Source organism: Astatotilapia calliptera, chromosome 5, assembly GCF_900246225.1.
Source record: "Astatotilapia calliptera chromosome 5, fAstCal1.2, whole genome shotgun sequence".
Taxonomy (NCBI): Eukaryota; Metazoa; Chordata; class Actinopteri; order Cichliformes; family Cichlidae; genus Astatotilapia; species Astatotilapia calliptera.
The window spans coordinates 17,025,679-17,051,520 of NC_039306.1; the positions used below are offsets into that span (position 1 = coordinate 17,025,679).

Below are 25,842 nucleotides of genomic sequence, written 5' to 3' on the forward strand. Positions count from 1 at the left end.
ATACCTGTTCTCTTCACGCTGCTACGTTCCAGACAATTTCAATTAATTTGGTTTCCTGGAGACCATGTTGCTATTTATATGGGTGTGGATAACGTGGGGAAGGTAACAGCAATCGTTGTTGGTTTAAGCTCTGCAATCAAAACACCTAGTGGCAAAGAAATGGATGTGAGGTTACTGCCTTACGAGAGGCACAATAGGTCATCACAAAAGGAGTGGATTTACCATAATAAACAGCAGACACGTGAGTTAGGCCTAAAGTCAAAACTTCTTGGCTTCCACTTCTAACCTGACAAGAGAAGATTTGATGGTAACTCAGATATATTGGCACTCAGCCTCTGGTGCTTTTGAATAAAAGCTTTTACGCAAATACTGGATTTGCTACTTGCATTGTTTGGGCATAACTAAGCTAACAGCACATCTTGGCAGTCTGATACAACACAGAAACCAAAATAAAGATGTGACTCATCCAAGGTTGACGTGTGTACATTATGACAATTGATAGCCTTAAAATAGACCTCTATTATGTGGTTTGTTTAAATGTACTTAAACATTTCTTCTATATATAGATGAAAGGCAATCAAAACTAATCGCCATAATTTAATATAGTTAAGAGATTGCGGTTGCGGGAAAAGTGCTCTAGGAGCAATTGGAAAAGGAAAAATAAGACCACGACATAACCGAGTTGAACAGTTTAACAGAGGATAAATCTAAATGACAAATTTTAACACTTATTCCACTCTTGCAGGATTCAGCCAGGAAGCTGTATGAGCACTTAGTATGAGTAGAAGTTGTGTTTGCATTAAGGAAAGTGGTCCACTGTAAACTCTACTGACATTTACTCTTCAAAGGTATGTTATGATCCTCTGAGTAACAGTCCATAAGATGGCACGAAACTTAAATAGTTCTATTCATCCACTGATTAACATAGCCATCATAAAGTAACTACTCAGACCGGATGTTGTTCAGCAGCTGACTCAACACTGCAGCATGAACACAAGGACATTTCTCACAGGCAGATGAATGCCCCATATCATCAGATTTTTGAGATCCAGTGCGCCTGGTTGCAATATACAAGACACTATTGAAGCCCCTGAATATCATTACACAAGTTGCAACTCTGCGTCACACATCAGCCTGAGCCCAAATACCCATGTTGCTACATTTTTTTCACTTAACCAGTTAAACTACAGGAGCAGCAACGGTGCTCCTGGTAAATCATCCAGCGACACAAACACAGGCCACAGCTGCCTCAAACACCCTTAGGAACTCCAATTGTGTCCCCACCCAACACTCCCGCAGACAGCCCAACCCCCTGCAACACAGGAACTCCCTCCAGTGCGAAGAAGCCGTCAGACGGCAATTTGAGAGTGTTGTCAGACAGGAGAGCCACGAGCAGAAGGAGTTGCTCTTCTACTATTGTGAAATTGATTGTGGTGTTTCCAATGAGAAACTCTTCATTTTAGAGGAAAGTGTAGTGGGGGGGGGAGACTTCTTTCCACACCAATATAATACATCAAATACCTCAAAAACAAGAGTTTATCAGCAGTACTGATCAGCGAACTGTGCCCAGTCTGTCTATTGATTCTGTGTGTCATTTTTAACATACAATAAAAAACACTTAATCCCACAGATGCAAGACCTTCGAGCTGCAGCATTTCTTGAAGAACCGAGGTGCAAATTAACTGCAGTAAACAGTGATGTTCCCACAGAATCTGTTTTCCCAAAGTGCTGCTTTCCAGCGGGCAAACAACTTAACACCTGGAGTTCAGAAGCAGCACTGACAGATCAGAAAATGCTTGGTAGTAGTAAAACAAAAAGAATCAGATTTTTCTGGCTGAATCTGTACGATTACTAGATAGTCAATGTGTTCGTAATTTTTAAACAACAATTATCTGCATGGGACTGACTTTTGACCACAGTTTTAAAAAAGATTAGCCAAAGAGAATAAGTGAGAGAAATACAACTGAAACTTACACTTACTCATTGTTTCCACACACTGACTATACTTGGGTGGTCCGTCAAGAGATACTGACTGCATTGTGATCAATTCCCTTGTTCTTGTTTTGAAAGGCCACTCGCTGTTAACCCGCTAACTTCAATCTTTCCTGGTCCACTGTTCCCCTACAGGCAGGCTGCTGCTTGGCCCACAAAACTCCACCATCTTGGACTGCATCTTGTGATAGATGCTTGTTTCGCTCCTGCTACCCACTGTGAGCTAGGGGTGGGCGGTATAACCGTATACAGTAGAAACAATATAAATTTGGCCAACGGTAGAGATTTTGACTATACCGCTCTACCGCGATAGCGCATGTTGATGGTATCATCAAGCTGCGCCTGTTTTGGTTGAAAGCATTGCAGCGGCTGCAAACAACATCTGCAAATTATGCCGAGTGACAGTAATAACAAAGGGACAAAGCCCTTTTGGAATATGGGGAAAGCCAAAAACTGTGCTTCCTCCACTTCTGTAACATTGATTCATTAATGCTGAATTCTCTCGCAGCTGCCCTATTCCCATGTTGCTGCAGTATATTAATGACTAACCTCGTATTGTGGATGGATTATCTCAGTTGTTCTCCTAACTGAAGTTTGGTCCGTTTATAGCATGCTGCCATGCAATTGCATTTGTCCCTGACCACCAGAAACCTGCACTTTAACTTTTATCGAGTGGAAAAAAGTTAGCGTTCATCCTTCAGCTTCACTGTGCTATTGTTATGCTAACATAGCTGTTTTGCTCGCGATCACGTAGGACATCATTATATACCAGGTAGTCCAACTTCAGTAACCCTACAAAAGTCACTGCTGTTTAGTTTTCTGTCTTCATTTATGTTGGAAGTGATAACAGAGCTGTACGTTTTAATTTTTTCAGAAATATCTCAGTCAGAACATGGTATATGGTGTTCAGGTGAAAACTAGCGAGCTAACTTCCTGCTAACTTCTAACTCCGTTAAATTTAATAACTCTGTTTTCATGGATGCCTGGATGTTAAACTTAATTGTTACACCTGGTAAAGCAGCAACGCTGATCATTTTATTAAAGATGAAAGAATTTAGACAGTTTTTAACTGTCCATGATGCCGCAGTGTTTGACTTTGGGACCTGAAGAAGACGGAGCTTCTTCCCGCAGGCGATACGGTCTCTCAATCACACCACCACACAGTACTGACCCACACATACAGTTCTTACACACACACACTGGACTTTCTGGACTTTGGTTTTGCACAACACTGGTCACTATATTCTTCATTTCCGGTTAATACTTGTACAGCTGCTGTTATTGTGTATATATTTATTTATATTTAGATTTCTTCATACATTCTTATATAGTTCTATATTGTGTATTTTGTTGTACAGTTATTTTATTTTCAACTTTAATTTATATATTTTGTCTTATTCTTCCCAGTTAAATTTACCCTTCATTCTAATTTGTGTTGTACAGTTATTTCATTTTTAACCTTAATTTATATTTTATTCCTTCCTAGTTAAATTTACCCTTTTTAATTTTTCATATTTATTTCCTATCTTATTCATAGCCTTTTCCTTTTTTTGTTTTCTTTAGGTCACGAGCAGTTGTCCAAGCATTTCACTACATATCGTACTGTGTATGACTGTGTACGTGACAAATAAAAATTTGAATTTGAATTTGGACCCAGATTACTCCGCATGGCTCCTGACTCCGGCAGCCGTAATGCTCTGGCAATCCATCAAGCGGTGCGCCTTCATAGCTTACCAAAGTCGCACTAAAACATTTGACAGATTTCTATGCACCATGTACTACATAACATCAGTTCGAGGTCAGTAAGCACAACCAGAATTCATACATAAGGCGCACTGTCGATTTTTGAGAAAATGAAAGGATTTTAAGTGTGCTTTCAAGTGTGTAAAATACATACAGAAGAAAAGAATATATCGCAATACATATCGTTACCGCACATGCTTCAAATTATACCGTGATATGGATTTTAGGCCATATCGCCCAGCCCTACTCTGAGCTTAACCTGAAGCAGGTGGAGACCTGGTTCAGCTAATCTAACCTCATGACGACTGCAGAGCAGAAGGAGGAGCTGCAGTCCAAGACAGTGGAGTTCAAGTTCACTGACAGGAGGAAGAAATTATTGGTAGGGGAGCTGATTATTGCGTTTTCGGTCACAAAGAGCACAAATGCGTTTTCTGTCCACGTTTGTGCAAGAGTGTGACACAAATATAATCCAATTCTGTAGGAAACTATGCATACTGGCAACTTGTCTCAACACAATATAATAATCAAATTATACTTTCCAAAAAAACAAAACAAAAAAACGGAAGGCAAAAAAAGCCTTGTTTTTCATGGCTCTCTCTTCCAGAGTATGCACATCATCTTTCCAACATGTCATACAGTCATGCATTACAAGGAACACCACCGCCACACTGTCGTCTCAGACAAAGCCTTAATCTACTATCCGTCTAATTTGCCTAATCTTCATGTTTCTTCAAACATGGAGTCTTTTATTTCCTAGGTTAGTTTCTAACTTTAAGATCCTGGAATTTGTATTTCCTAGGTCTATTTGGATACAAAAGCCAGAAGGAGTCGTATAGATTTAAGGACTCTATGGCATACAGTAGGCCTCAGCTTATGTGAAGTGCCTGTTAACCTCTGATTGATCTGCAGAGCTCATCAAAAGTCTTGAGTGCTTTACATTACTGGGTGGAGACAAGCCAAAGCACCCCAACACTGACCAGAGATTTACTTCTTTATGATTGAATAAAATTACATTCAAGGAGCTATTGGACAGACTAATGAGGTTTATGATGCACTTTACAGACTGCAGTGAGGACGGCAGCTGAAATATTCCTAATGCACATCAGTCAACAGCATTGTATTTTACTTAATAAATCATTAGATGAAGCATCCAGTTTGTGGATGTTTAAAGAATCTACAGAGGGTAAAGTGCTTTGTCCAATCATGTGATTTTATCTTGAAGCTATTCTTCTAATCACAAGATACTCCTCACTCGAAATGGCTGTTGTGTTTCGTTAAAATGTTTATCTCTTTTTTTAGTAAATTGTAAATCCCCGGAAATTTGGAAACCAGAAGGTCGCATCTACAACAAGCACTGTAGGATGCTAAACTTTAAGCAGAGTCTATACAAAAGCCTCATTACATTTGCTAATGGTGGTGATGATGAAGCAGGGTTTTGTTTTTTTATTTCACACCATGTCTTGCTGGTGTAAAAGATAAGGCTAATTAACATGGCACCATTTGCATCTTTACCTCTGTGTTTCAACACCAAAGGGAAGAGTGCAGCCACAGCAGGCTAATGAATGTTTGATTTGAGCGGGAAGACTGTCACTTCCAACGCTCCAGACATTACTCTGTTCGAACCCCCCCCTCCCCAAATTCTCATGTTCTCCTAGCTGGCAGAGCTGTCTGCGGTTCACCTTTTCCCTCCACCTTCCCTTTCTCCAGCTTAAATTCTTGAGTTCATCCCCCTTTTCCTCACCCCCCACTTCTACCACCACCACACAGGCTGCGCTCATTACAGCGGATTTGCATGTCTGCTCCAGAGCAGTATGAGAAGAGATGAAACAGAACTCCCAGTGGCTGCCTCTGCAGTGCTTCACTCATCTGACAGAAAGAGCTCCAGTTTGGGCCCCAGACACAGTCAGCAAACAAATGCAGGCTTCTTAAAGGGGCCATACGCACGCATATATGCAAACAAACTCAGAGATACTCCCCCAGAAAGAATTTACATTGCACAGTATTCAGTTTAAATACATCTGCATGCAGGATATATTGACAGAATTGGAAAAAAATTAAATAAATCTACCTCAAGGCTGCTAAAACTTGGAAGGAAGAGTTTCGTTGTTGTGCAGCCAGTCTCGATTCCCACATCTAAGAACGATGGAGTGTTTCCCCACACAGACTTTACTGGGGCGGGCGCGGGCCTAACTGCTATACATCTGGCAAGTCATTGTAGTATTTTGATTTTAATCCCCTCAGAGAAAACAACACCCTCTGTCCTTAAAAAAATAAAAATAAAAAAAATAAAAAACTATCCCTGCTCCTTCCAGTCTCATGCTTGGCACACTATCTTGGCTGCTAGAATAACATAACTGCCTCTCCGGTGAGCGTCTCGTCCCGCAGTCGGACGGCCTGTAGCATTTTGGGCTGCAGCTGGTGACAGGAGTCTTTGTCCTGCTCTCCAGGCTGGAGGGCCACTCTAATCAGAAATGGTTGTGCTCACTGAGGCTGCAGAGCACAACAGGGACTACCATCGCCAGCAGCAATCCAACACTCTGGAAATGAAGTCCATCCATGGGATGAGAATCTCACTGGAGAGACAGCCACTTCTAATAATCTGTTACTTGTAGTTAAAGTACCTGAAGAGGAGCATAATGTAATCTAATCTAATATTAGATTACCCTTACAAATGGGTAAGTTAAAAAAAAAAAAAAAAATTTATATACTGCAATTGGTGCAGGTTTGAATATTTTCCAATATCTGGAAAATAAAATAATTATTGGAATACTGATTGTGTCCGTGTGCTCCTTGTTGAACTGTTAGGCCTTAAGAGGGCTACAACATTTTTCTTGCTAATACATTTCTAAGTTTTAGACTCTAAAACTGCAAAACTGGAACATTTCTGATTAGCCATTTGTCTTCTTTGATGTTGGCAAAGAACGTTTCAATGGAGCAATGGCAGAAAACACACTGTGATACTACCCCACAGTGACTATTGCTACAAATTATGCAGTATCACATAAAGTATGCAAAGTGAGCAAATGTTACATACTTTGCTTTAAAACAAATAAAAAAAGAAAAGCCAAGTATGTAGCAAAGAAAGGTCCGTCTTTTGTTTCTGGTCCCCTTAAAATTAGGCACTTTTGTTCAGGATGACTCACTGGCGAAAGTGGTGAATCATGTGCCATGCAACGTGAGTCAGTGTGAAAGAAGGGCAGACAGTCTTATACCATGCAAGCTCCAGATCTGACCTGCACGGTTCCCCACCAACCCAAGAAGTTAGTGTTCTAAAGAAAAAAGAAAAAAAAATGTTTAGCCTTGGTGGAAATGCAAAATCTATGAAGAAGGAAAAAAAATGGTTTTGGGTCGTCAAGCTCACTTTCATGTTTCACTTGAAACGTATTTAACTAAAGCTAACAAACTGTCTAATTTTGTAGTTTCGAGTGACAGGGTGAAGGAAAATCCTACTCAGTCTGCTCTGACTCATAGGTATATGATGGCTTACTAAGCATATAAATAAAATAAGGAGAATTAAAAATGAGAACTTGGAAATTATTTTGTGTTTCAAGACTTTCATATCCATTTTCTTATTTGGGCAAAAATAGATGCCCTTTGAAAATACAACAATATAAACTGCCAGTAGTTAAATGTGTGAAATGTTGGCTAAACATGAATTAAAAGCACTGATTGGTGGCCCTAACATAACAAAGTATTACCAAATCCCTCTATATTCAATTAATTTTTATTAGTTTTAACTGAGTCTTACGACACACAGTTGTGCAAAAGAATAAAGAAGGGTGCACTTATTACAATATTTAATATATGAATTAACAGAAGTGACGCTTTTTAAACAGCAGGGTGATTTGACTGTGTAACCACAATCTGTCGAGCAGAAAATAAATGACAGATCACACAAGACAAATCAGTGTTTCACTTTGAGAGCGTTTACTGCAATGTTTGTACTGTCACAGGGCGACAATGGTGGCGTCATAAGCGCCCCGATGTAACCACGGCAACAACAAAAAATAAGCAACAAATATCTCAACAACCTAAAATTGAATTAAAAAATAAATCAATTTTAAAAAGAGAAAAAAAGAAGAAAAGAAAAGAACGTTAAAAATCCTTATTAGCTACACATATGTATCAACCTTTATAACAAGATAATCAGTATAATATACATAGTTAAGCAGACCTTTCATGCTAACATTCAACTTCATGTTTTCAATCTTTGGGCTATGCTAGACTAGTTCTGTATGACTCACAGTACAATAATCCTTATTTATCTTGTACTGGGCTTTTTAATAAGCCAGAACTGTATACATGAGGTTTGAGAAAAAAAAAAAAAAAAAAAAAAAAGACTAGGGGGAAAAAAGTTGTCCAAACTGTGGCAGAACCAAAATAAGAAAATGCATGCTAGGTCCCTTCAAGTCTCTAAATTATTAAACCTGGATTGCTTGTGGCTGATTAGGCCAAACTGTTAACTGCTGTCATGCACATTGAGCAGGCAAAGTTGCACCAAAAATTTTCAATGGTCCCTTCTTGATGACTTCTCTGCCACATGTGACATTCTCTGTATTACCACATCCGCTATGCTGCTCATTTACCACCTTCATGTTATCTCAGTAGCCAGAGATAGTTTCTATTGTACACTTTATTTTTATCTAACTGATATTTAAGTTCTAAAACATCCTCTCTGAATACGTCTCTAAAGCCTGAAATAAACCTTTGTTTACTTAGAAACTAAATGACCAAAGTGACGAAGTGATAAAATTAGCCAAAGCCAAAAATTTGTTATTTCAAGTTACAGTTAGGGCTGCTCAATTAATCGAATTTTAATCACGATTACGATCTGGGCTTTCAACGATCATTAAAAACGACTGAGCCGATTATTTACGGTCGCCCGTGGCTCAGGGGGTTGGGAATCGCATCTGTAACCGGAAGGTCGCCGGTTCGATCCCTGGGCTCTCTGTCCTGGTCGTTGTGTCCTTGGGCAAGACACTTTACCCTACTTGCCTACTGGTGTTGGCCAGAGGGGCCGATGGCGCGATATGGCAGCCTCGCTTCTGTCAGTCTGCCCCAGGGCAGCTGTGGCTACAACTGTAGCTGCCTCCACCAGTGTGTGAATGTGAGAGTGAATGAATAGTGGTATTGTAAAGCGCTTTGGGTGCCTTGAAAAGCGCTATATAAATCCAATCCATTATTATTATTATTATTATTATTATTAGCCCCTCCCTCATGCTTTACTCTCGCGCTGCTCTGTGTGGCAAATCCAGCGCACCTCTCTGCATTTCGAACACGCGTCACAACAATTAGGTCCCCGGGCCTTGGACCGGTACCGGTCCGTGTGTCGTTTGGTACTGGGCCGCGAGAGTTGAGGCTCAGGTGTGAAATGTATGGTTTTCAGGGTTTTTAAATCGGTTTTCAGCGTTATTTTGTTATCGTTTTGATTGTTAACTCGGTTTTCCTGGGTCTTTTCACGTGTGTTATGAATCAATCTTTTTTCGGTACCGGTACTAGTTTTATTTTGTTGCATTTATCCGCGACACCTTAAAGGCCGGTCCGTGAAAATATTGTTGGGCATAAACCGGTCCGTGGCGCAAAAAAGGTTGGAGACCGCTGATTAAGAGGACCCGAGGGAAGCTCGGAAAGCTAAGTAGAAGTTATTTGGAGAGGAGTGTGACTGCCGTTGGTTGAAAAGAGAGGTAAAAAAAACTTCAGTGGTGTTGCACACTATTTTATATTATTTTTTAAAGTCATTATTCAATACATTGTTATTGTTAACCCTTTAAAGCCGGTCAGAGCAGCACGCTCCGTTTTGTGTAACTATTTTTAAATCCCTGTAGAACCTGAGCCGTGTAAGCTAGTGCAATATTTTTATGAAACCGGAGGAGTTGTACTTACATCTTATGCCATCAGCTTGTCACGGTTTCCTTCCACATAAAGCTTTACAAAAACTGCATAAAAAGCGCTTGCAGGAACAAAAACATAATATTCCGGAAAGACGTTTTGCAGATCCGATCAGCTGTTCGTAACACTTCCCACAGTGAAACAGACGTAAGCGCGAACTATCGCATGTCCGCCATTTCCTGCAGAAACCGGAAGTGACGTCATTTTCGCGGAAAATGTAGTTTTTTTTACTTGTAGGCCTTAAAAGCCTATACTGGTCATGTTTGACTTTTCTGAATAGTTTCTGGGATGCTTAGAACTCGAATTGCACTGCTGGAAATAGTTTATTTTGATGCACCTGCTGTTTTCTTTGCAAATTTGCATCATAGGATTGTTTTTTGTTTTTCCTGCAGTATATAAAAATTGCTGTATCTCCAAAATAAAACTATGAAGACACTCAAAATAAATTTCCTGTTGTTGTAAACTATTTTTTGCAACTTTTTTGTATTTAAAGTTTTGAGGGATAAACCTCTTAAATTTCTCCAAGTAGAAATATATGTAAAAAACAAAAAACAAGAACGATTTTCAATTTTTTTGTAGTTCATTGCACTTTTTTGTAATTAATGTAGTTACTATGGACTTAATGCATACATATTATTAAAATATGGGCTATAACAGTTGTATAGCAACTTGAAATGCTCCCACAAATGGCACTACAACATGTAGTAAAAAAAAAAAAAAAAAAAAAAAGTAATATAAGCTCTGGCGGACTTGGTTCTATGGTAGGTCTTAAAGGGTTAAATAAATATCGTCAAATAATCGAGATCTCAATTTCAGTGAAAATAATCGTGATTATCATTTTTGCCATAATCGAGCAGCCCTAGTTACAGTAGTTTTATTTTATTTTTTCTTTGAGAGGAAACACTGGTCACCTAAGGTTGCTGTTGGCCTTCATTCTGCAGAAATGATAGCCTGCTAAACACTCGTGAATTCATCCTGTCACCTGACAACCTGGCTGGTGACAATGCATTTAATGCACATAAGCACGATTGATCTACATATAGTTAAAGGCAACCAGGCTGCCTTACTTAGAAGTCTCGTGTTATTTTGTTATTGACGCCCGATTTTGAAAACTTTAAGATTAATATATTCCTTATTCTGATACTCTTTGAGGAATTTTTGTGTGGAGGAAAACCCCTGAACATCAACCCCCCAAACTATGGATAAAGAAATCTTCCTTAGTCTGTAGAAAGTGGTTTCATTTATCTTCTATGTTCATATCACTGTGACAGCAAAAATATGATTAATTGGTCAGCATTGTGTCATCTAGATTTTGTAGGTCATGATGAGATTTTATGTAGAAGATGGTAAGAGAAGAAAAAACAAAACTAGCTGGCACCAGTGCGAGGGGTGAGACAAAATATTGATACTGCAATGCAATTATCAGGAGGCTGGTGCCAAATATTGAGCCAAAACGTGCAGCCGCTCTGATTCTCCCACTAATTTGACTTACCAGAGTTACTATTTAGCCATCTTTAAGGGAAGGAACTAACGGGGGGGAAATGGCAGACACAGAGGTGAGCTAATTACAGAGCTAAAACTTTGCCATTATAACTTATTAACACACACACACACACACACACACACACACACCCCACTTTGTTAGGTACATGTGTTCAACAGTTTGTTGGTGCAAACATCTAATCAGCCAATCGCATGGCACCAACTCAATGAATTTGACGATGATGATCTGCTGAACTTCACACCGAACATCAGAACAGAGATAGGAACTGACAGGAAGGCAATAGTGGCTCAAATTACCACTTGTTACAAGGGAGGTCTGCAGAAGAGCATCTGTGAACGCACAGCACATCAAAACTTGAAGCAGATGGGCTACAGGAGCAAACCACACCAGGTCACACTTCTGTTAGCTAAGAACAGGAAAGCCAACATACAACTTGCACATGCTCACCAATATTTGACAATGGAAGACAGCATTTAGTGTAAAAAACATAAAAGCTTGGGTCCATCCCGCTTTGTAACAATAGTTCAGGTTGCTACTGGTTCAGACTTCTGGCCCTTAATACCATGCAAGCACGGTTTAACCACCACAGCCTTCCTTACTGATCACCTCCCTCCCTTTATGACCACAGTGTACCTTCTATAAAGCTCAGATAATTTCAAAGTGTTTTTCCCGCCTCCCCAACACCACAGCGAGTTCAAAGGGAGATTCATATATTTCAAAATGGACCATATCACCATATCACTGAGGAATGTTTCCAGCACCTTGTTGAATCTATGCCATGAAGAAGGCAAATGGGGGTCCAACCCAATACAAGCAAGTGGCCATGGGCATATACAAATACCAGTAAATGAATACCTGCTTGATGCTTTTTTTGTTAGGGTTTTTTTATTTTGTACTTTAGTTTCACAAAGAGTCATGATACTGTTGTTAGAGGCCAATGTATTGTAATATTTTCACATTGTGGGTTACACCCACCCCTAACGAGTACCACTAGTGTAGATTCGAAGCCATGCTTTTTGGTTTGTTAGCAATATTCTAGCGAACCACACAACCAGCAAATTCAAGGTCACGCTTTTGTAGCAGGCTGATTATATACTGGAGTAAATGGGTAACAATGTAGGTGTGCCACTAAAAGGCGCCTGGAGGATTTCACTGAGAGCAAAAATGTTTGATAAAGCAAAGAAGAGAATCAAAATGCTCGACTGATGGTCAAAGTGGTTCACCACTGGGACCTCAAAAAAAGAAGAAAACACGTGACAAAATTCATTGGAGAAAAGAAATGATAAAAATAAAAGAGGTTTCAAAAAGGCAGCCATTTCAGATGACTAAATAGGGATTATCAGGCATAAACTCAAGCAGCAATCTGCATTAACCAAAGACTTCATAATTTGTTCCCCTCCAATTATAGTCACTTTTGTCAGAGCATCATTTTGACTTTCTGTGAATGGACTCACACAAAAAGGCATAAATCAGAGCAATGTGAGCTGCCTGCAAAACTTAGCACAAGTGTGGCCGGGGCCACACAGCACACATTAAGTCATTGAAGTCCCCATGCCTACAGTCCCTCCCTGACCCCCCACTGTACACACCAGTAACTCCCCAGCACTAAGCCTTTCAGACCAAACACTGCTCTGCCTTCTGCATCTTAATAAGAGGAGGGAAACTAGAAGGGAAGTGAAGGCATGGCAGTCTTTTAGAGGAAGCCGAATAAATGACTGAACACACACCCTGGGGCGGGCATGCTGGGGGGTTTCCAGGAGGTCGGAGCAAGCGGGGCCAATCGTGTCAAGACGAAGGCGGCAGACTAACACAAAACTGACATATCAAAGAAGCCAAGCCTTGTAGAAGGGAAAAAGAGCAGCCAAGACAGCACATTCAACTGCACAGCTTGTTTCTGCATCAATGAGAGACAACACGACCAAAAAACGGCAATTAGCGATTAAAGTGGAAATTCCATCTGGTGCAAAGCGGCATATTTTTCCAATCAAAAACCAGCTCAAGCCATCTCAGTGATCCTATGGCTTTTGATCCCATCCATGTTTTCTTTTCAGAGGTGGGCAAACTATAAACCAGGCATTTGAAAGATTGCATGTATACCCAAACTTTTTATCTCCTGACTAATCAGTGGCATACATAAAAGCAACTGTTCAAACTTCACCTTAACAGTACAGCCAGAACTCCATCATTGGAGAAAGAAAAGCCGACTAGGCCTTGAGAATCAGCAAAAGCCGACTAGGCAGCTTTCACTGATTCTGTTTAAATGCTTTCAAACCATAATCTCTGACAACCTGGATAAACTGGGAATGAGCAATATAAACGTACAGAGATATAGCAGGATTATGAGATTGCTTAAATGAGTTATATTTTTAAATTGGCTTGATGAGAGCCAGTGTGGCCTTAAACTCAGTTTGCATCTAATGAGATATCAAAGCTCGCCTGTTTACTACGTTTCTTTTTTGCTTGTAATAATGAAAGGAATTCTCTGAGGTGGCCGCCATGCTGACACAGCCTTTAGGTGCTTAAATCCAAAAATGGGTGCATTAAGTGCATTTTAATTGACTTATATTTACCCAGTGTATCGTCTTGCAAATAAGAAAGATCTTCTGGCACTCCTAGAAGACAAAAAAAAAAGTAGGTCACTCAGTCTCCTGTGAGTCATAGGTTCTGGCAGGGGACCAAGCAGAGCAGGTATGGGGAAAGACAGAGCAAGAGCCAGGAGAGGCCTGATACTGTTTCATCAGCTTTATACAGATAATCAAAATTGTTTTCAGTTCTGTGCATTTTGTGACGCAAAGTGAAATTAAGCCAAATTGAAAGCATACGTTTAGGAAATTAAAACCAGTGTTAGACACTTAACTGCATGTGAAATTCACACCAAAAATAAATAAATAAAAAAACTTTAATCTATTTTTTAAACATTTATCCCAAAGTCAGGCCTCCTGAGAAACACTGAAGCATAGTAACTGCATGCAAACTCATCTACAGTCTTCTCATTCTGCCATATAAATTTCCTTCAGTAGACCAGAGACATTTCTCAAATTGCAGGTGCTGTCTTGTTTCTCCCTAGAGCTGAGGCTCTGGGCTCCTCTCCCAGGGCCACAGCACCTTGGCAGAGAGGCTGACTTACAGGGTCAGAGCCTGAGATTTCCAAACAGTTACTTTTTGAAGGCAGTGACTCACCCTGGTCAAAGCTGTCAGTCACGTAGCCACCTTGGGACAACCACATCTGTGAGGCAGCGCTGATCTAGGCAGCTCATGGCCTGTGACCAATGCACTGATAACTTCTTAATTACATTGGGCAACTGGCACAGACCATGTTGCTTCAGCCACCGAGCCCCTCCTCCAGCTAACCTCTCCGCCCTCTCATTCATCCACCCTGAGGGAGAGGCATGCAAACCAGAGGAAGTATGACTCATCTAGTAACAAGATGCATTCTTCTGAATTCTCTGCAGACGTGTTGTTTGCTAAGTGAAGAGCACAGGAGAGTATGGCGGAGAGAGAGAAAAAGAAGGGAAGAGACAATGTGAAACCATAATCAAGACACTGGCTACGTGTGAGAGCAAGGACGGAACGATGGGGCAAGAGCAAGTCACCACGTGTGGGTTTCCTGGTCCACACACAGATCAACATTTCCTCCAACTCCACAGAGAGAATCCTTGGCTTCTGTTGGGGGTTTTCTGAATCACAGATGGAGACTCCAAGTACTAAGGCTAATCCATCAGGTTTCACACAAAAAAAAAAAAAAAAAAAAAAAAAAAAAGAGCAACAAATGACGATAGCAGAGAGGTTTTTGACGGGCGCTTCTTCTGAGCACTACAGATGATAATGAGGCACAAGCAAGGGGTATGAAAAAGAAGTGTTAAATCATCGAGTCTAAGAGATCCACTGCAGTTCCTTCCCAACTAACACCACATCTGCATAACTTGGCACTGGTCCTTACAGATCATGAGCCTCACACATCACATCATACAGACTCTAACTGCTGCATTAAGCTATTTCTGGACAGGTCACTTTAACATTGTCAGAAATCACAACATAGAGAAAAGAAGCAACTAAATGCAACCTTCAGTTGTGATCAAAAAAAAAAAAAATATGCTCAAACAGGTTCTATCTTGTGATATCATGATGAATGGTCTATCAGCCACCAGCTTACTGTTGGCAGAGTATTCAGTAGGGCTGCCACGATTAGTCGACTAGTCACAATTACATCAACTATCAAAATCGTTGATGTGTCGTTTGAAGCTTTGTAAGATCACAAAAGACGCAGGAATAATAGCAGGATTTAAGAGTGTAATAATGGACTGAAACAGAAGATGGCAGCACTGCATGTACAAGGATGCCAGCTGCCATTAAACCCCGAAGAAAAAGTAGTAGCTCTGTCTCAGAATTCATAGCGCAGCCCAGCTCAGTTTCCAACAATGGCGGCAGCTAGTTAGTTTTAATATTACTCTTATTATTCTTTCTGGGTCACAAAATAAACGTTTAACATATTTTCAGGCGAGAATGTAGCTGTGTAAACCTCAAATATCTGCTCAGTTTATCAGGACACCACATATTTTCAAAAGCGCTCCGATGTTTTCGGAGACATCTGAGACGTTTCGGCAAGGCTCACTAGAGCCCGTGAGAACACCGGAGTCCCGGCAAATCGTTTTCAAACCCACCGCCGTCTTTCGCTACTCAGGTTAAACATATACAAGTCACTTAGATAACTTAAAAATTTTATTGTTTGGCTTTTTTTAGTATTTTATTTGTTCCTGAGTAAATCGGTTTGGCTGAGATTAAAGTTATAGTTTTTACACAACTGAATAAACATCAAGCAGACAGCTGATTATCAGAAGTGTGAGATGCTCGAAAATATACTCCGGTGTCCTGTTATATTTTAGATAGCAAGGAGTTTATTAAACTTCACCAAAACAATCTGCAAATTTCATTAAAATTTAATAAACTATCATCTTGTCTTTATTTTTAGTTAGCACAGACCTTAAACACTTAAAGCTGTAAGCTAATGATAGTTATATAAGAGCAGATGCTGCTGGTGCAATAAGCTGTACATCCAATGGATGCATGATCTGATTAGTCGACTAATCGCAAAAATAATCAGTGACTAGTCGACTATCAAAATAATCATTTGTGGCAGCCCTAGTATGAACCAAAGTTATGTGGCAAGCCCTCACCATTCAGCCTTAGGATTGTGGAGCAAAATTAAAACTGACCTTCTCCGACTTTGCCTTTTGGATTCTGCAGACTGATGTTCAACCAAATGACAATTCTTTTTTTCCCCTACCGTAACTACATTGCAACAGCATTAACACAATCATGCTATAAAGACAATAAACCTAGGAGGGCAGACAGAATTGCAACTTGCAGTGCATGCTTCCTTTTCAGACACTAATTCCGCTGTAGTAGACAAGCAAGTGGCATCCACACGAGAGATTATCCAACCGCACACTGCTGACCTTTTTTTTTTTAGCAAGTGAATTCACCTTGGCTGTAAATTTGTACATCTTAAGTGGTTTATGTATGCTTGTACCTGTGAACCAGCTGCTGCATCTCACAGCACAAAGATTATCATATTCAATCAAGTCTGGTTTATGTTACGCTCTCCATGTATTATTGCTATGCTATCACCTATAAATTGCCATGTCATGCATGCAGTCCACAGGCGGGAGCTGGACGTAACATCTGGGAATATCGTGTTATTAAAGTGTCATTTCATGAAGAGACCTTAGTGCAGCAGTTATTGCCGCCATTCGTATGATATGTCATAAATGAAAGTTCTGTGGCGACTGGTATGCAGGAAAAGCTGCATTGTTTAGTCAGCTGTAAGTGCTACCGTATTAAGTTTAAAAATTTCCCTGTTCTCTAGGAATGCTGCCTAAAAATTGGATTTTATTTCTGCCACGCGAGCCAAAGTAATGATTAAAACAGATACCAAATACTAGGATGAAAGCTCCACTCTTATTACTTAAGCTGCGTCGGCTTAGCGAGCTCTCCTTCCTGCACAAAGCGCGAAGGTCTCCTAAGAGTGTGAATCATATATCAACTCCTTCTACTAAGCAACCAGCCAAAAGGAAAAAAAAAAAAAAGCCTACACTGATACTGAGGGCCTATTAAAACTCAAGGACAAAGCAAACAATATGATGAATTATTAAATCCGTCAAGGAACTGAAAACTGAGGCCCATTTTATTCGTTTAGGATTTGGGTCTTCATTAGCACTCATGTAAGTAAAATCTTACACGACACAGCTACTGCACACACACAATGTGCATTTACTCAGAAACACTTTTGTTTTCACGTCATTATGACTTGCAGGGCCCGATTTCCTTTGCACATCTACTACAGTAAAACCATCTAACCATCATTTTCGTAACACTTTTGGTCACGCACCTCTGCTTAAACCCAATGCAAAGATAAGATCAAGTTACACATTTATAGTAAAATTGCCACAAAATTTAAAATATATATATATATATCCTTCTTGCTACCACAAGGCTGTAATGACTCACCAAAACCGCCATGCAATACAAGAGCCGCCAAACCCCCCTCCTCTCCCCTCCGCCCCTACCCCACCCATTTCTTCTCCACTTTCTAAACTTACCCGGCAAACTCTAGTGTGGGTAGTTACTGTAGTTCCCCTTGCAAAGAGACCGTCCCTGATTAGTCAGACAGACATAAATCGATACACACTTTTAGATAAAACATGCATCTGAGCAAATGTACTGATAATATGAGCAAAAGAGCCAGCTGAATTAAATATCCCATGACTCCCTCACCAATTCACATCTACGCCCAACTCCAATCCAGGACGTGAATTGGCGCATACAAGACTAGTTCACTGACAAATTCAATTCAATAGATGAGGAGGAGGTAGGATGAGGAGAACTAGACAGTGGACTGCTGGATGAATAAAAAATGAAAAGTGTAGTGCTTCAGCAAATTCATTCTCTCCATCCCGTGAGGAGGGTGGGGGTGACGGAGGAGGAGGAGAGGCTCGTTTGAAAACCGAACCAGCGCTGCATTCCCACATCCACCCATATCCAGCGAGGGGCTCTTTAAAAATTCATTAATTTACAGCAAAAATAGATTAAAGCACCCAGCTGAGCAAAACCCAAAATTTGGCTCCTGAATAACATTAATGATAAAACATTTCCCTCAAGCCCAGGGGGTTTTGCCTGAAGAAACATTGCTGGCTTTTTTCACCTTACAGCACCTTGAGAATAATTTATTTTCAATCATTACTAAAATAATGCATTTCTAATTGTCATTTTTAATTATGCTTTTCTTCAAATGGAGAAAAAAAAAGGAAAAGAAAAGCGCTGAGCAAAAACCTGCAAAAACTAATTAAAATCCATCCAAGGATATGCCATTCCCATGATGGCATGGCAATGCCATTCTATTCACCATTTGATATCTCAGCTACAGAGACTCAATGACAGCTGCTCCAGGCCCCAAAAATGCCTAGAACTGCAGTTACTGTAATTGCTCTGGCCAGCACTAAATGAGGTTCACTTAAGTGCAATTATCCCCCTCTGATCTCTCACATAAAGAGACTTCTTTAACATGGAGAAGTGGGCTCACACAATGTGACTGCAAACAAGATTCAAATTGGAATCAGGGAGGCATTTCCAGCAGATGAATGGCTTCATAGCTCATCGGCATTCTAGTGATGCACGGCTTTGCTAATGAAGACTGAGCCAGTCTCTTCTCACCAAACGCGGCGAAACATCCAACGCCGGATATAAGCAGGGTACAGGGAGAATTTTTCAAACAAAAAAAAAAAAAAAAAAAAAACCAAAAACTGTCCAGTCAGTGTGCCTGAGCCTGGCCTCCATGCAGAGCAAACAGCTGTTGAAATGAGAAGGAAGATCCTGTTTTTTCGCTCATCCAAGAAGAAAAACACGCTGAAGGACAAGATGATGGGCGATGAAGTGAGGAGGGAAGAAAAAAAAAAAAAGACCTAAAATAACTTCACATTCCAGAGCAGAGAGCGAAAGACTGAAACAAGCCACTTTGGATTCAGACCAAAACTAAGTCATTGTAAAAAATACTAAACAGAGCCCTCTGACCCAAAGCATCAGCAGTCCTCATGAATAAATTGCCATCTGCCAATCGCATAACACAAAAGGTTTTCAGCCTGAGGGGGAAGATCTGACCGTCTAATAGGGGTTGCAACAGAGGGTACCTGTTGGGTGCTGTCCAACTACACAGGGCGGTGGGGGGGCTGTGATGGGCCTTCATGTTGCCACAGGCTCAACTAGCACCAGGAGTCTGATAACTGCACCTCACGGATGGCCATTTGAATAATCACTTCAACAAGGGGAGAAATTAAAAAGCCTCTCAGTGAGACCGGCTAGGCACAGGGCCACATACTGAATACCAAATGAGCTCATATTCAAAAAAGTAAAAAGCTGTTCTGAATTCACAGTACAATACTGGCTTTCTGACCCCTGACATACATCAAAATTATCCCAATATCATGTCATTATTCTATTTAGTCTATTAAATTATACACCTCCAAGCATAACAGTACCTGTGATGAAATATTTTACATTTATGTTCCTTGTCTTCTGCACATGCCAACAAATTAATTTTTCTTCAGAGATGGTAGATAAATGTTATTGTCATCTCTCTCACACACACACACACACACACACACACACACACACACACACACACACACACACACACACACACACACACACACACAGATGATGTAGGTGTTTGGGTTTTTTTTTTAACCATTAAGCAGGATACTTCAAAAACCACAGTAGGTCAAAACTACAGATGAACCTGAATCTCATCCTCCCATGCACATTTAAAAATGGTTACGTGTGTAATGTGCTTTGCACTTTCTTCTCAAATAGTCAATCAATTTATCAAAGATGAACAACTGTTTTCTTTCTTTTTACTATGACAAATAAAATCCCAAACCAGGCTCCGTTTGATATCAAATTGTAAACTATAAACTACTGTACATAATACACATGAAGGAACCTCCAAGTCTGAGCCTGCCCAGCATTTTCAGCTTTAAACAGAAATGAACATGAGCATTGCTTACAGACTAAAATGAATTAAATGGATGTTACAGCAGTGCGTGCGTGTGTGTGTGTGTGTGTGTTGTAATGTATACTTTTGCAGCAGCCTTTAAAAAGCATGCATTAGCCGTACTTCAAGTCAGATAAGAACTGCAAATACTACCAGTGTCACACAGCCCGGTGACAGATCTTGGTTATAAAAACAGCAGTGTTTATAAAAAGGCGACTTTAGTGAATTGCATCAAGCACCAAAAAACACATAGCAAACTTAAGACTTTTCACACATCTTGTTTGGTGTCACTTCTTGAAACTCGAATGATAAAAATGACGGGGTAAGCATGCATGCTCATTTCCCCACAATACGCCTAATGGAACCACTGTGGCCCTAGTGACCTGGATGGAACAACTTCAAACACCATGCACACTTAAACACCATGTGTCTTCTACAGCTGCACGCACAGATAGCCTCGATCCAGACAGCTCTGTGGGCCTGCTATTTAAAGGATGGGTGATTAAGAAGCAAACCAGGTCTGACCTTTGATTGTGGGTGCTGACTAACGCTATGGGCATTTTGTTAGTTGAAGCATAAGGTCTGGCATGGTTGGGATGTTAGGGGGGAATTTATTACGCTTGGATTTAGTCATAAATTTAACCTTTTTTCGCCGGCTTTATGGCAAATTTAATTGAGAGTATATGATGATTAGCTCGTTGCAATCCCATCTCTGCAATAGCACACTGAATCCGTTGATAAAGCCTGCACGAGTTGACAGCAGTGCAAATTAAGAGTTCAGTCATCCATCTTTTAATAAAGGAAGTCGGGATAAAAAGGGAAGAGCGCCGTTTTTGTACACAACTACATGCAAATGTCGCAGCTGTTTTGTTTTGGGGTTTTGTGTGTGTGTGTGTGTGTGTGTGTGTGTGTGTGTGTGTGTGTGTGTGTGTGTGTGTGTGTGTGTGTGTGTGTGTGTGTGTCTTATTCTGAACGATCACAAACTCACTACTAGAAAAAAACATAAGAGATAAGAAAAAGCATGCCCCGAGAAATCTTGCACAAATGACCAAAGAGTTAACCGCAATACCCGCCTGTGCCGTCTCAGGACAATGCACAGCGGCACAGAGGCAGACTGGAGATCAAAATCAGCGGCGTAAAATGCACCTGAAACACGCTTTGCACTTGTTGATTGCCCAGCCTCATGACAATCCTTCGCCCTTCTCACACAGGTCGACTAGATTTTTGAGGGGGTCCCCCCCCATCTTTTTCATGCTAGGATCATTATTTTTCCTGCAGGAATTTATAACCTCGCCCGAGAAGCAGACGATTGACAGACGAGAAAACACACTGCAACAGCTGTGAGTCAAATACCGTCAGAGCACGCAGGAAAGCCAAATGACACTGGGCTCATGCACACACTCACTCCATGCTGGACACACATCGTCTCACATACCAAACAGCTAGCTTAACGATAGCTGTGGAGGGCTGGGGTAGGTCATTATACAGCCACCTAAAGCGAGGAAAAGCACAAGCGTACACACAAACACACCTAGCCCTGGCCCTGGAGAAAGCGCCCACAACACTCTGCTAAAGTTAGCTGGCTACCAAAACTGGCTAGCTAGCTGTCAAAGTTGCCCTGTCAGTTGTCACCGGTTGCACGGCGGTGTTAGCAGGCTAACGCAAGAGCTGTCAACTTGGAGAGTTGCAGCAGCACGGCCGGGGTGTACTAACACTGACCACGGGGGAAACACTGACTGGCTCCCTGAGCAGAAGAAGAAGAGGGGAAAAAAAACCAGGAGTCCCCCCTCACGCCTCAGCACAGCGAGTGGAGAACCGTGTGTCAGGGCCTGTTCACTGGGCGCAATCCCCACAACTTCAGTGCAGCTCACTTCCCCGTTAAAGTCGTCCATTTCGTGGGCCTTAGTTCAACTTCCATGCCCGTATAGCTCACTTACTCAGGGTGAAAGCTGCTGTGACGGTGGCTCTCTGTAATCCTCACGGTAGTTTTCAGAGTAACTGTCTCCCCCCTTCCTTCACCTCCTCTTCTTCGGATAGCGGGTTGCCCTCCCCCCTCGGGGATGTCCTGCGCTCCTGACGCTATCGTCCTGTGTGAAGAGCCGCTGTGACCGTGGCTTCGCCGGTGTGCCTGCGGTGCCGTGGCGTCCCTCTTCAGCTTCTCTCCGCCTTCACCCGTTCGCCTTTCTTTCGGCGGCCGAGCCAACATCCGGGACTCTCCCCTCTTTGGGTTAAGTGCCCGGAACTACTTTCACATAGACAGCTCACATGAAGGTTTCTTTTCTCTCTCTCTCTGTCTTTCACCACCCCTGCCGCCACAGAAACTAGCGCGCGGTTAAATGCACACGCCCGCAGTGGAAAAAGCACCCGCACACACGAAAGCACTTCAATCAATAAAAATGATCCGTGATATCTGCTTTATTTATTGCGCACTGGGTGTAAATGTAGCTCAAAGTGCGCAGAAAAATAGAGGCAACATCACAGAATAAAAGCAGGAGGCGCGGGGGGGGGGTTGAATACAGTCCACATGGTCTGATAAGTCACCTTTTTTTTTAATAAAAGGTGTGTAAGTTTTAACCAGTGGCTTTATTTATACTTATTCAAAGGTTAAATCATTTAGTAAAACTGTAGCCTACTTACAAGCTCTAACAGGTTTCCAGGTCTATTAAATGGGTGTATGCTGCTTTCATTGTAATAAGTGGGTTATAAATTGTGGCAGCCATCAAGTCTGCAGATAGCTCACACGTTAATAAGATGTTAATAAAGGGTAAAATCCCTAGAAAATGATTAAAAAATATCTCTAAATCAATACAAACCTCATGCAGCATGCCTTTTTTCTTTAAGTTGCTCTGATTATTAATTATTAACTGCTGAAACTGCAATAAGTTACTACTTGCAAAAACTTGTATGAAGCATGCCTTTTTAGGAAGTGATACCCACAGGAAGTGTAGATCAAAGATCGGATGAAAGAGTTTAATTAAAATGTGCATCTTTTAAGGAGTAGGTGTTTCAGAGAAATGAAATAGACAGTGATAAAAGACAAGCATTAGTGTTTTGAAACAGCACGATACAGGATCATCTCCATACAAAGGTGCAGTTTTAGCTCAGTTACCACAGTTGGGGGGAAAAAGACCTAAAAATAACAGGCTGGTGTTTCTAAACTTAACCCTGTACTGAATCAACCTTTACTGCAGGAGCATGTGCACACATGTAAGTGGTCCGAGCCTATGTAAATATAGCGAGCTTAAAAACTATTTAAAATGTCCATTGCACAATGTGAACTGCACCATAAATTCACAGAGCAAAAAAAAAAAAAATTGCCAGCAATAACATGACACTAATGGGCTCAGTGACCTCAATGCCCGCAATCACTTCAAAGCAGTTGTAAGCAGTATTATAACAACGGAAGGAAAAGTTTACCGTGGCATCGCCTTAATTTTCATTCATGCTTCTTCTGGGCTTTTTATATGGGATAATTTAAGAAACTGGAAGTGTGTGATAGAGGTGTGGTTGTTGTATGTGGGGAATTTGGTTGCCTTTTTTTGAATTGTTCTGTCAGTTCTTCTGCCAAAGTGTTGCAATCATTTAATTAGTGTGAAGGTTTTATGCTCACTAATATCTGGATGTCCTTTAACTCCACTCATAAAGCTCGACCTTCAACGCGGAGGCTTGCAGAGGCCATCAAAAGAGAAATATCAGCATGGCATCTTTAGTGCAAAACAGTGATTCTGAAAAAATACAAGCAATCACTACATCGATTTATGTTTTTTCCAGCTATTTTTATTATTAATACTTTATTTAGAATTTTCCATGTCACTTATTTTCACCTAAGCTACAACATATATTTTTATTACTTAGTTATTATCATTATTATAATTAATAGTTATTTTATTAGTTATGCAAACAGATATCATATTGTTCTGATATCTAGTAAAAAAAAAGTTATTTAGCTTTTACAAATGTGCATCGCATGCGCTTAAACTGGAAGGGAAAACAATGCAATTAAGTACGCACGTGAAGGTAGCAGCCGAAGTGGTGTAACTGTCCTTCCAACGGTGCAGCAGCGGCACCTGCCGGTCGATTGCGGAACTGCCGCCAATAAATCCTAAAAATATGGAACAAGACAATTGATAAACGATTAAAGTCTTAAAATAAAAGGTTTGTAGGTATACTGGCTCAGCCTGCCCTCCTCTAGCTTATGATGTGCCACTTTAGGCTGAAATAAAAAGTTTATGGTGAATAAAACTTGTATATCCCAAAATAGTTTTCACACTGACCAAGCAGTTGATTTTTGTGAGTTGTTATTGGTTAGTTTCTCAGATGATTTCTTTAGTTTTTGAAAATCACAAATCCTGAAAATGGACTTTCCTTAGCTACATCTTTTTGTATATATGTATATATATTTTATATAATTTGTGTGTGTGCGTGTATATATATATATATATATATATATATATATATATATGAGAGAGAGAGAGAGAGAGAGAGAGAGAGAGAGAGAGAGAGAGACTTTATTGAAACTACAACTGAACTTGTTGTGTTACAGCAGCATGATAAAGAAAAAAAAACTAGTTCAGTCCACGATAAACAACAAATAAGCAACACAGATTTTAAAAAGTGCCACAGGCACCTGGTAAGGGCCTTACACTATGAGATGGTGTCATAACAGTAACAACAACAACAAAGAAAAAAGGAGATCAGATAATAAAAAAATTGTTAACTTAATGAAAAATAAGAATTTATACAACTCGCCTGTCACGTTTACATAAACTATTACATAAAAACTGTGCATTACACCTTTAACCCTTACATACTGTTCAGATCAAATTTGGATAGCAGTAAAAATAAACATTTGAAATGAAAGTAACACAAACAATAAACCACAAAAATATTGAAATACTGTCTGTGTTCCCATCACAATTGCTCCAATTCCCACAGAGACAGACTGTCGAGTCTTTGAAACAGTGAAATAGGATGCACTTAAGGAGCAGAGTTTAGAGGACACAAGATCTGCACAGTCAGCTGGAATGCAATGAAACAATCTAAAGCTAAACTAATTAAAACACATTTATTCTTAGATAAATGAGATTAAACTAGTTCTAAGCTAAGCGATTGAAAGAGGGCTTGGAAGGATCATATTGTAATGCACTTACATTTCTATAGGTCTGTTCTAGTTTTACTAGCTGCTCAGTAAGTGCTTTATTTATTAAAAAAATAAATGCGTTCACAAAAGCAGACTTTTCCCTTAAACTATAAAAACATAACTTTTGCCTAAAATTAAAAATAACAGTAAAAATGTTCAGATTGTCATATTTCTAATCCACTTGTTTTTGGTTTGGATTATTATTAATATTCATCTTAATCTCAGATTTAAACACAAATGACATGTACAAGACACATATATGAAATAAAACATATATTTTGTACATATACATATATTGAATTTCAAATAAACGCATTTTTGTCCTCCCCGAAAAGCTTGTATTTAAATCTTTTTCAAAACTTACCAGAAATTAGATGTACAAACGCGCACCAACATCCAAAGAAAAGGAGCTTTCAATGATGCTGTTGCTTGTCAAACTAGTCGCACACAAAGTTCAATTCAACATTTTGTCTTTGCTCGTCGACTGTATCTGCTGATTCAGTGGGACAGTCCAGTGCAAAAAGATCC

The 25,842-nt window shown here is 40.3% G+C and overlaps 1 protein-coding gene across 3 annotated transcripts in view; it reads right to left on the bottom strand.

Moving 5' to 3' along the window:
- The window catches only part of foxj3 (forkhead box J3), a 94,717-nt gene extending 72,248 nt beyond the window's left edge, over positions 1-22,469 (bottom strand). For 2 of the 3 annotated variants that reach the window (XM_026167618.1, XM_026167616.1), the window contains exon 1: positions 22,112-22,469. The gene's annotated coding sequence lies outside the window, so the exon portion shown is untranslated. Of the gene's footprint in view, positions 1-13,698; positions 13,741-22,111 lie in introns of all 3 variants that reach the window. The other variant, XM_026167617.1, reaches the window with a different exon arrangement.
- Positions 22,470-25,842: the final 3,373 nt, after the last annotated feature.